The sequence below is a fragment of the Mus caroli genome, chromosome 10 (assembly GCF_900094665.2).
Source record: "Mus caroli chromosome 10, CAROLI_EIJ_v1.1, whole genome shotgun sequence".
NCBI lineage: Eukaryota > Metazoa > Chordata > Mammalia > Rodentia > Muridae > Mus > Mus caroli.
This window is the reverse complement of record NC_034579.1, coordinates 56,270,230-56,283,045: the sequence shown is the minus strand read 5'-3', so window position 1 is coordinate 56,283,045 and position 12,816 is coordinate 56,270,230. Positions and strand designations below refer to the sequence as shown.

The 12,816-nt window shown below is 45.0% G+C and overlaps 1 protein-coding gene across 4 annotated transcripts in view; it reads left to right on the top strand.

Annotated features, from left to right (window-relative positions):
* Positions 1–12,816, top strand: part of LOC110302660 (core histone macro-H2A.2) — a 46,318-nt gene that overhangs the window by 5,413 nt on the left and 28,089 nt on the right. Inside the window, exon 1 of one of the 4 annotated variants that reach the window (XM_021173455.2) lies at positions 9,973–10,014. The exons of 2 other annotated variants lie outside the window; for them this stretch is intronic. The gene's annotated coding sequence lies outside the window, so the exon portion shown is untranslated. Of the gene's footprint in view, positions 1–9,972; positions 10,015–10,396; positions 10,488–12,816 lie in introns of those variants that run through there. One more of the 4 variants, XM_021173453.2, reaches the window with a different exon arrangement.

Genomic DNA, 12,816 nt, shown 5'->3' with positions numbered 1-12,816 from the left:
GGGGGGGGGGGGGGGTTGTTCCAGATGAGATTTCACACAGACAGTGTAGCTGTGTCAGGTCTTTTCCTAACTCCTGAAAGTTATCATCTGTAGCATGCACTAACACACACACACACACACACACACACTCATGAAGAAACATAACTTAAAATTTTTTGTAATAGCTTCCTTTGAGGAAACAAACCAAAGAGTTCATGTTGAGGGCCAGTGAGTTGGCTCAGTGATAAAGAGCATGCTACCAGATTTGGTGACCTGACTGATTTCGTGGTCATAGAGGAGACCCAGTCCTTCAGGCAATCCTCTGTACTCCAAAGGAGTCCTGTGGTACATGCGTGACTACACACAATGATAGATAGATAGATAGATAGATAGATAGATAGATAGATAGATAGATAATAGATAGATAGATAGATAGATAGATAGATAGATAGATAGATAGATAGGTGGGATGGACATACAGACAAGTAGATGGATAGATACACAGACAGGTAGGTAGATGAGTGGATGGATGGACAGACAGAAGGACAGACAAATGGATGGATGGATGGATGGATGGATGGATGGATGGATGGATGGATGATGGATGGATGGATGATGGATTGGATGAACAGACAGACAGATGGATAGATAGACAAGTAGGTGGGTGGACAGATGGACAGATAGATGGAGTGGTGAGTAGATGGATGGATGGATGGATAAATAATTGAAATGCAATAATTTAAAAGTTTGTGTTGATTTCATGCGCACTGCCAGCCAGGTTCTATTCTGATAACTTGATATGAATGAACAGATTTAGTTCTGACCATGGCGCCACAGATAGCTGATGTTACTATCCCTGTCCTTCAAAAAAGAAAGCAAAGGCTGAGGAGGTGCCAAGGGACTCCAGCCCAGGAAGCCTGCCATCGCTCTCTAGCTCTATTTAAAAAAAAAAAAAAAAAAAAAAAGGGCTCCCAACACTTTACAGAGTCTGTGTTTGATTCTTGCAGATTTTGTGAAGTATGAAAATATTTTTTATTTATAAAACTTAATAGCATCACTGCCAGGAAACCCCTCCCATGCTGTGACGAACAAAAGATAAAGAGACTCTGATGGAGCTACGTAGTGCTATGCTTTAAACCGTCTCGTCACAGAGTATTAAATGAGATAAATCTGGCGCTGTCTCTGAAGCCCTTGATGTTCGTCTATCCATCCTGGCATCCATCATACTTTGCCCGATTTATTTGACTGGCATTGCCAATTTGGGCCTTGAATGAAGTGAGTAATCAAGGCCAAACTTCCCATGCTTTGACATAAATAGGGACCAGACTACACAGGAGCCACCAGCCCAGCGATGCCACCTCAACTAATTTCCTGATGTTAAAAGAGTAACTATATTGCTTCTGTTTTGTTCTGTTTTTAATTTCAGCATTTATTTATTGTGTGTATCTATGTATGTGGGTATGCACAGGCCCGTATGCCCAGGCTACTGCACAGACGTGCCGCTGAGTTTGTAGAGCACGTACTTGCAGAGTTCAGAGGACAGCTTGCCGGAGTCAGTCGCCTCCTTTCCCATGTGAGTCCCATACTTGAGTTATCAGGTTGGCACCAGGTATCCTTACCCACTGAGCCATCTTGCCAGCCTTAGCCATATATATATATATATATATATATATATATATTTAATGATCCAATCAGATGTATACAACAATAAAATCACAATTTATAAGATGCCAAGATGATAATTTCAGAGCCAGTTAATAAAGATAAAAGCTTTACCCCAATTATTCTCACCTTGTGAAGATCTTGGCTACTTGTGTCAGTTTAAAACCATGCGGGACAGGAGCTCCTTTCTGTCTGCCTGCCTCCCTGCTGGCTTCTCCCCATATGTATATATATTTTTTAACCTAAAATGACAACAGTCTGCCTCAAGATCTGACGATTGTTTCTGGATATGAAATGTCATTTTAGGGATGTAGTTCATATGCCTCAGTTTGGTTGTTTCTATGATTGGGCTGAAACATAATAAAGGTTAAATCCAATTCTCCTGCACCCCGGGCCCGTGCTTGCTGGGCAATCCTGTGGGCGATGTACGCACGGAACAACATCATTTATAGTTTCCACAACCCTTGATGCTCAATAAAGCATAAGAGTAAACAGTGGTGGTGGCCTACGGAGAGGTCCAGGCTGGTAGCTTCCGGGATAGATGGCATAAACATTCAGGTCAGAGGATAATCCAGTGCGTTTCCCATCAGCACAGGGAGGTTGCAAATTGATTAGTTTTGCAGAATTTCAATCAAGGGATAATCAGTTCAAGTAATCCCAGGCCCAGGACTCTGCATGTATGTCCATGTGATATATGATTACATGTTTGTAGGTGTACGAGTGTGTATATATGTGGAGGCTAAAGGTTGACTACCTTTTTCTTAAACATTTATTTGGGGTGGGTGTGTATAGGTCAGAGATCAGAGGACAGCTCTCCTTCCACCATGTAGGCTCCAGGAATAGAACTCAAGTCATCAGGGTTGACATCAAGTGCCTTCACCAGACCCGGACCTGGCCCTACACCTGGCCCCAGACCCAGACCCGGACCCAGACCCAGACCCAGACCGGGCCCAGACCCAGCTCCATGGCTCTTTTGGGGATTTTTGGGGGTTGGGTTGGGTTGGGTTTTTTGTGTGTGTTTGTTGGTTTTTTTTTCGAGACAAGGTTTCTCTGTGTAGCCCTGGCTGTCCTGGACTCACTCACTCTGTAGCCCAGGCTGACCTCAAACTCAGGTCCACCTGCCTCTGCCACCTAAGTGCTGGGATTAAAGGCGTGTGCTACCACATCGGGCTTGTTCTGGTTTGCTTGAGACAGGATCTAGTCCTGCCTGGCCTGGGACTCCCTTCGTAAACCAGGCTGTTCTTAAACTCAGAGATGTTCTTGAAGTCAGAGAGACCTGATTGTGTCTGCCTCCCTCCCTGCAGTCATGTGTAGCTGTCTGATATTTTAAGAAAAGTTCTCTCATTGAACTGAGAACCTGATTTCTTTTTTTAAGAAAAGTTCTCTCCTTGAACTTGGATCTTTCTAATTTGACTGTGCTGGGTGGTCAGTGAGCCCCAAGGATTCTCCTGTATCCTGAGACCTCCCCATGCAGGAATTAGGGACTCATATCACTGCATCTGACTTTTTACGTGGGTACTGGGAATATAAACTCCAGTCCTCACGTTTGCAAATTGAGCCATCACCTTGAGCAGAATGTTTATCTTTGCTGTTCTTAAATTGACAAGGTGTATCACTATCCTGGTGGAGACAACAATGTTCCGTTGCTCAAAGAAGTCGGTCTTCTTTTCTTTTTCTTTAAGATGTATCTATTTATTTTATGTATATGAATACATTGTAGCTGTCTTCAGACACACCAGAAGAGGGCATCAGATCCCACTGCAGATGGTTGTGAGCCACCATGGCTGGGAATGAACTCAGGACCTCTGGAAGATCCGTCAGGGCCCTTAACCCAAGAGCCATCTCTCCAGCTCTGAAGTCAGTTTTCTTTTTCTTCGATTATCAAAAGCAACTGAACAGTGATTTCAGAAGAAGGCTCTTGGCAGGTGCCTGGCTTTTCCTGGTGTCAGCATTTGTAACAGGATCCTTAGTCCAGTGTCTCTGTTGAACATCTTTTCTGGAGAAAGCCTCAAAAGTCAGTAAACAGAATTGGATCAGGAGGAACGCCACAGAGCCTGGAGGAACGCCACAGAGCCTGGAGCAGGTTTCCAGGCACCTGGCTCCCCTTTCCTGCCCTCTCCCATTTTGTTCTATAATGAAAGCTCCCGTAAGCTTTTGTTCAAGCCAAAGAGGAGTTTTAAAGACTCTGCTGATTGGCCTGAGGGCCACACACAGGTGGTCATTGAGAAACCATCCAGTGCTCCACCACCATTGGGTCCCCCTGAGGCCACAGAGGGAATGGTAAGTAAGAACAGTAGAAGCTTCGCTGTTCTAAGGGAGCCAATATTTATTGATGGAAAACAAAAACCCAAAAACCCTCAATGTGTTTGACCTAGCTCCTGCCTGCCTTTTTTGTGTAGGGAGTGGGGAGAGGTGGAGGGAACAGAGGAAGGGGGCACACATACTAATCTGCAAACACTATATGCCACCACTTCCTGCCATCAGCCATTCCTGAGGAAAAGGAAGGAGAGTGTGGGGAGAGGGATGGTAGAAGTGGAGTGGGGAATGGGTGCTCCAGAGCCTGCTACCTGTGTTCAACTCAGACTATCGGATTGAGAGCAAACCGTCCCCAGTCTGGGGAAACCCTTGGTGGGTCAGGTATCACCAGCTGCCTGGAACCCTCACCCCAATTCCTTGAGCAGCTTATCTTGGCTCAGATAACACCAGTCCCCTTCCTGGAAAAGCCCAGAGAATGCTGCTCAGGAGAAACTCCATTGCTAGTTGAAATCAGCCAGAGTTTGAGAAAACAGGACAGTTAGCCCACTATTCCCATTTGTCCATCCTTAAAGAACAGAAAGGCAGGAAGGAGCTAGGCTAAACACACTGTGGGTTTTGTTTGTTTGGTTGATTGTTTTTATGTTTGTTTGGTTGGTTTTGGTTTTGGTTTTTGGTTTCCATCAATAAGTAAGTAGACTCAGGGCTAGTGAGATGTCTCAGTGGGTAAAGGCACTTACCCTCTGCAAGCCTGATGACCAGAGCTTCAGGAAAGTAAGAGACAAAGGATTCTATAGTGTTTGCCTCTTGATTTCCACACACACCATGACATATGCCCCTGTCTTAGTTAAGGTTTTACTACTGTGAACAGACACCATGACCAAGGCAACTCATATAATGACAACATGTAATTGGGGCTGGCTTACAGGTTTAGAGGTTCAGTCCATCATCATCAAGGCAGGAACATGGCAGCATCCAGGCAGGATGGTGTGGGAGGAGCTGAGATTTTTACATCTTCATCTGAAGGCTGCTAACAGAATCCTGGCTTCCAGGCAGCTAGGATGAGGGTCTTAAAGCCCATACCACAGTGACACACCTATTCCAACAAGGCCATACCTCCAAATACTGCCACTCCCTGGGCCAAGCATATACAAACCATCACAGCCCCAAGCACACATGCTAAGTAAATACACCCAAAAAGCAAACTGGTGCACTTTCTGATTGGCTTTCTTCTGGGGTACATTTTTAACTCAGCTTTTTAAACCAATAAAATTATTAGACATCTTTCACCCAACTAGTATCATTAAGGGCCAAATGTGTTTATATTAAAACAGCATATGGATAGCTGGGAAGAGATCAACACAGCAACAACATCTGCTTTTCTCTTGTTTAAAAAAACTGTAGCTTGGGTTCAAGGAAAGACAAGAAAATGTGTTAAAAGTCACCGCGTGCAGCTATAGAGATGGCTTGGTCAGTAAAGTACTTATCCTGTAAGCACACAGACCTGAGATTAATCCCCAGAACCCACGTAAAAACCTATGTTTGGGAGTGGAGAAATGGCTCAGTGCATAAGAGCTCTTCCAGAGGACGTGGGTTTGATTCCCAGCGCCCACGTGGTGACTCACAACTGTCTGCAACTCCAGTTCCATAGGGTCTGATTCCTTCTGGCTTCCATGGGCACTGCATGCACATATTGCATAGACATACATGCAGACCAAATACCCATACATATAAGATAAAAATAAGTACATCTTTTTCTAAAGAGTTATTTATTTATTTTATGTATGTGAGTACACTGTAGCCGTCTTCAGACACACCAGAAGAGGGCATCAGATCCCATTACAGATGGTTATGAGCCACCATGTGGTTGCTGGGAATTGAACTCAGGACCTCTGGAAGAGAAGTCAGTGTTCTTAACCTCTGAGCCATCTCTTCAGCCCAAAATAAATACATCTTTAAAACAAAACAAAAATTCACTTGGCTTGCTGGTGTGCACCTGGAGCTGAGTGGATCCCTGGTGCGGGTGAGCTGGCCAGCTAGCCTCCTCACATAGCTGAGCTCCCGACCAGGAGACCATGTATGTCTCAAAAAACAAGACACACAGCTCCTGATAAGAGACTCGCAAGTGACCTCTGCCTTCTGCATGTATTTTTGTGCACACATACCCATAAACTTGCATTTGTGTGTGTGCACTCCAGTACACGCACATGAATACACGTGCCCGCACACACGCATGCATGCATGCACATACAAGTTACATATATGTGTGTGTACATATACATATATGTGTGTATATGTATGTATATGTATACAGATATATACACATGTGTATACATATATATGTGTATACATATATATACATATACACATATACACAAACATATATGTACATACACACACCTACCACAAGTTACAGTGTCTGAGACTCCTGAAGAAATCTTAAATCCTCTCATGTGGGCCTCATCTCTTCTGACATCCTCTGGAATAACCCAGGTGGCCCACATTCTTTGCCTCTGAATTTCAAAGAGCACACAAACTTCCCACTCCACAGCATGAATGGAAATGCATTTTTAAAAAGGGAGTGATGTGTTTCCCAATCATATAATTTAAATCAATTGGGCTAATGCTGGGTTTTCATGTTCGTGGTTGGTTAATTTGGTTAATTTGACCCCCACATCATTTGATAAAACTGCTTTCGGTGCTGCTCTTTACGTGACAAATGGTTACCCTGTTTTAACGTATGGGATGGTGAAATTACTGACTGTTCTCAGTCGCTCAAAGATGAAATGTCGAGGAAAGCATTACTTGTGCCATAATCGCTTGCCCTTGGAGTCCCTAAATGGAAGTGTAATAGAGCTAGTGATTTAGCTAGTATCACTGAAAATGGGTTTCACGGCTACAGAATAATGCTAACCAACTATTATTATCTCAATTCAGCACTCAGGGTAAGACGCCAAAATATGTTAGCATTCTATTAGGTGAGGAGCTGTCAAGAGGCTCTCTTTCCTATTTCATACTCTTTAAAACACAGCACTGCATATAGTTCATATTTTATATCAAGTTCCTTTATGTCCTATTTAGCTCCATTTTATCTCATTTGACTCTCCCGCAGGACAGCTGTGGACTGACGGAGAAAGCTACTTCTCAGTGGCGTCTGCCTCGTTTTGTTTTGTTTTGTTTTTTCATAAATATTGACAAACTACAATCATCTGGAGCGCAGTGGTACAGAGGAGGGACATGCCACAGGTGCCAGTGCAATCTAACACAGTCCACTGACCCAGCGGGGACAGTGCTTCATTTTCATGTTTGAACATGTCTCAGAAAACGGTCTTTAAAGGTTGTTTTATTTCCTGCTTTCAGATAGCACAGGGGAATTTTGATTTGTACAGTTCTAAAGCAAAGGATCTCAAAAGAGTACTTCAGACAGCATTAGGATTTTAGGTCCTTTTGCAAGACACATGAACAGACATGACCTGCGACTCAGTGGCAACAGCCCCATCCTTTCTCTCACCTGACTCTAGTCTTTTTTGAAAGCCGCCAGATGAGGATGCTAAGGGTGTGGCTCATTGGTGGAGCATTTGTCTAGCATTACTGAGTGCCTGGGTTCTGTGTACACACACACACACCCCAAAACCCTGTCTCAAAAAGAACAAATTAAGAGGGTTGGAGAGATGGCTCAGTGGTTAAGGGTGCTCTTCCAGAGCTCCTAGGTCCAATTCCTAGCACCCACATGGCAGCTCACAGAACTGTAATTCCAGTCCCAGGGGATCTGACGTTCTCTTCTGGCCTCTGTAGGGACTGTATGAACATAGTGCACAAGTAGACAAAACACTCATACTCATTAAAAAAATTTGTTTTTTGTTTAAAGAAGTAACATAGATACAAAATAAATACCTTTTGGAAGAAGTGTAACTGCTTTGAAAAGTAGTCTTTTTTTCTTTACTTTTTTGTTTGTTTTTTTGAGACAGGGTTTCTCTCTGTAACCTTGGATGGAACTCTATAGACCAGGCTGGCCTCAAATTTGTAAACATCTGCCTGCCTCTGCCTCCCGAGTGCTGGGATTAAAGGTATGCAGCCACCACCGCCTGGCGAGATTTCTTCCTTTTTCTTGTTTTTAGCAACTGCTTATCACATTTCTTTGTGCACTTATTTATCTGTGTGCCGAAAATGAGAGATTGAACTCAGGTTGTCAAGCTTGGTGGCAAGCACCTCCAGCCACTGAGCCATCTTGCAGGTCCCCAGTTTTGTAGAGGCAAGCTATCAAGTAGCCCAGGTTGGCCTGCAACTCACTTTGGAGTCAGCGATGTCCACCTTCCACCCTCTGGTATAGCAGCTGCTGTACCCAGCTCAAAAGCATCATTTTCATTTAAGAATGGAAAGTGAGATCATTCTTACTATTTTTTAAAGATTTATTTATTTATTATGTATACCATAATGTGTGCCTGCACACCAGAAGAGCGCACCAGACCTCATTACAGATGGTTGTGAGCCACTGTGTGGTTGCTGGGAATTGAACTCAGAACCTCTGGAAGAGCAGCTGGTGCTCTTAACCGCTGAGCCATGCATGTCTCCGGCCCTAATTTTTTTATTTTATGTGACTATGATATAATTACGCCATTTCCCTTCCCTTTCCTTCTACACCCTCCCACTTGCCCGTGATCATGGCTTCATTTCTATTGTTGATGTGTGTGTGTGTGTGTGTGTGTGTGTGTGTGTGTGCGCGCGCGCGCGCTCATGGGCGCATGCATATGTAGTCCTAAATAGAGAAATACAACCTACTTAGTCTCTATAATGTCTATTATATGTATCCTTTTAGGACATCCAGGGCTTTCTATTTGGTACTGGATGACTTCTTCTGCCCTCAGCATCCCTTAGTTGCCTGTGGTCCTTTGTATAGGATTGAGGCCTCTCCATCTTCCCTCCTTCCACTTCAAATGTCTCTTGGTCATGTCCTTGTCCTGGCTGTGTTATATAATCATGCTGATGAGACGTCATGGGTGTGACTCCTGATCTTCATAGGACACCTGACCTCACAGCAAACACCCTGTCCCTCTGGCTCTTGCAGTCTCTCCGCCCACTCTTCTGCAATGATCCCCGCCCGAGCCTTAGTTGACTTATATTATAGGTGTATTCATTGGAACTGGGATCCACAGTCTGTATGTACTTTGATTCGCTGTTGTTTTCTGTAATGGTCTCTGTCACGGAGAGGTGTCTCCTTGGTGAGCTCTTTGAGGATTTACCACACTGATTACCCAATACCTTATTGAGGCACAAGGTATAGTGCTGCAGACAATGAGGTCAGTACTAATGACATAGTTGTGTGTACTAAATAAGACATCTTTAATACAGAAGCCCACATGCAACAGAGCCATGGGCCTGGGTTGGTGCTCAGTGGTAGGGCACTTGCTTACTACATGTGGGACCCTGGCTTCCATCCTTAGCACCTTGAACAAGACATAACTACAGGTGCCTGTCATCTTACAGTAGAGTTACGTTCCAATCGCCCTATAGTGAGTTGAAGATAGCCCACATAGAAAACCACTGTAGTCACTGCTCCGACCCACAGACTCCCAGCTCAGCAGCACAGTACACTACTCAGAACTGGTTTCTTCACCTCTGTGACCGCACGGCAACCTAGGAACTGTAGCTCACTACAGCCCAGCAAGACAAGAGAACATCAAACGGTATTATTGCTTGCATGTAAGATTCAAATTCCAAATTGAAGGTACAACTTCTACCGAATGCATCTAGCTGTCACACATCTGTCAAGTCAATAAGCCATTATAAGCCAAGGCCTGTCTATACACGTTTATGCTGGTAGAGGCTGAGCCTGACACAGAAACCCAAGCCTTCCATAGCTCCTGGGGGCCCCAGTGAGGCCACTATCTCAGAAGAAATGCCTGTTTGCTCCATGTGGTCCATGGTCGGGTCCCAAGAATTTAATAAGCATGTACGCTTTAACCACAGTGAGTGATGGATAAGACGCATGCGCAGTCGGGTGCTGGATACGACGCATGCGCGGTCGGGTGCTGCCCGTGCTCTCAAGATATGGACTGGGATTGGATGCTGCCAGCCTCCTTCTCTTCCTGTATTAACCTTTTCCTGGCAGTTTGATTTGTGGTAATGCTTTTCAACCTTCCTAAGGCTACAACCCTGTAATACAGTCCCTCACACTGTGGTGACTCCCAACCAAAATATTACTTTGTAACTGTAACATCGCTACTGTTCTGAACCTTCATGTTGATATCTGATCTCCGGAGTATCTGATATTCAACCCTCATGGGGTAGCAACTCACAGATTGAGAGCCGTACAGCTACAGTCAAGAACCTCACCTTGCTACAACCAGGTTATCATCCAAAGGAAGGCACGTGGGGCAGAAGGGAGAGATGGCTCAGTCAGTAACATCTTTGACTCTCAAGCATGAGAACCTGTGTTCTGACCCCCGTACCCTGATAAAAAGCCAGGCACAATAACATATGGCCGTAATCCCAGCACTGGGGAGGTGCAGACAGACGGTCTGTGAAGCTCATCCACCAGGCAGTCTGGCCTTGTCTGTGAGCTCCTGGCTAAGTGAGAGCCCCTGTCTCAAAAGGTATGGTGAAGAGCATTCAAGGTTGATGACCAGTGTTGACCTCTGTTCTCACACGTACATGCACACACACTTGTACACAAATCAACCCTTACACACACACACACACAAAGGAAGGAAGAGAAAAAGATCATCTGAAGACCCCAGCCATGATGAGCTGAGTGTGATTAGACCCAGTAAAGACCAGAAACTCCCTAGCTTTCCCAGAGTGCTGCTAGGGGCTTCCAGTGCGTCCCGGGGCAGGGGTTGCTTGGGGTAGTTACTATCTTAATTATAATACCATGGAAAACATTTAAGGGCAGGGAGGTATAAATTTCACAACATCTATACAGCTTCCTCCTCAATGACAAATAATCCATAAGTACTGTGTCTCATTAAGACTGTGATGACACAGATTGTTCATGCCAAGTCTAGACATAGCAAAAAACATTCAAAACAAAGGTTCACCATAAAGTCTGTGAAATACGGTAGTTACTGGGCTAGGCCCGCAAGAGTCTACTGCTTGTGTTTGAGAGAGGGCTACAACTTATTATTTGTCCTGAATTGTCTACAGACTCTAATAAGTGCTCTTAGGGACTGAAAACTAGAGCCCAGAACAATAGACTTTCAGGTCCCTTCCCAGCCTACCCCAAGTGATGTTCTTTAAGAGTCTGGTGAGGCATTTCCTGGTTGCCCATGGGTGTGCTTACAACTCTCCTGGTCAAAGGGCCATTGTGATAAGAGTCAATGCCCCTGGTCTTTCAGCTATGGACCAACCAGATGTGTTTCACATCAGGACTTTGTTGAAGTTCATTGAGTGACCCCATGTTCAGCCTGGAGACTGGGAGCCCCAGGGGGCTCAGTGTCACTTCACATTGGGCGATAGCCAGCCCAGTGTTTTCTTCAAATATGTAAACAAACAGAATAGATTGTCCTCCATAAGCCGTGCCCGGCGGGAGCCAAATTGTTTGAGAGCAGACAGTAAACAAGTGTAAACATTAGCTGTTAGTCAGAGGGCAGTGGATCTTCCGACTGATGGCTCTTTCTCTCTAGCTCAATGCTCTTCAAACCTTCCCAATGGCCATCACCCTTTAATACAGTTTCTCATTGTGTGCTGAGCCCCAGCCATACAATTCTTTTCATTGCTACTTTCTACCTGTTAATTTTGCTACTGTTACGAATTGTAATAGAATATCTCTGGTTTCTAATGGTCATCCTGGCTGCGGCTCACGGGTTGAGAACCGTTGCTGTAGATGGTAGTCCGTCCCCAGACTTAACTTCATAGGCTGTGGATGCAAGCTCACTCAAACATTGAACTTCCTCTGTCCTTCCAAGACAAGAGTGGAGTGAGGAATCCTAGCAGAGGCAGGAGTTAGGGCGATTTCTTCTGATTACAGCAGAGGAAGAATAGACGTAGGGAGGGTTGGTCCCAAGGTTCAGGGGCCTTCCAGAGGTCGGGAGGTGAGAGGTTTCCTTTCCTGGTGGATTTGGGAACCTGCCAACTCTGAGCAAGCCCTCCTCACTTCCCCTGTGCGTTCTAGCAATGGGCAAGGTGTCTTAACCCGCAAATTCCAACTTCCCGGAGGCACCTGGCTGCCTAGAGGCAGCAGCCTGTCTGAGAAGCTCTGTTTCCTAGCACTAAGAACCCTCTGGTCCTAGGTGAAGCCTATAGGTGGGCATCGTACAGACAGACCTCACCTGGCCCTGCTTCCTCCACTGTGCCAAGCTGGGACTAACAGGAAGCCTGAAGCTGCAGAAGGGAGTCTTGTATTTAGGAGCTGTTCTGTTCCGCAGTCTACAACCAGCTTCCCTGTGGCATCAAGTCTCCACTTTCCCTACCTGGCTCATTTGTCTTCATGAGTATTTTAAGCATCCCTAAAGTCCCCTTAAAGTCACTTGTTTTTTCTGCTATTACTGGTCCTAATTTCTAGTTTTAGGGCAGGACCTGACTTGTCTTGATTCATCCTAGGGAGTCCCAAAGTATCTTACAAACTTATATCTTAGAAGCCTAACTATTCTGGTTTGTGTTAGGAAAGGGTGTGTGTGTGTGTCTGTATGGAGTAGGTGTGTTTGTGTGTGGGGTGCTCCTGTCCATTTGGCACACAACACATCGACAGGACGAGTTTTACTCTATGGTGGGCCTTTCAGGTGGTTTCCTTGGCAACCGGACTTACTAAGCCTTGGGGGCGGGGCAGGGGGGTTCATGTAACAGTGACTGAAAAAGCATGTAATTGGCTTGGTGGGTTCACTGTGCATCTTTGTTAACCTGAACCGACCCTGAACTGATTGAGGGGATAGAGTTTTGTTTGTGTGTTTGTTTGGAGGGTTGGTTTGTTTGGTCTCATGTAGCTGA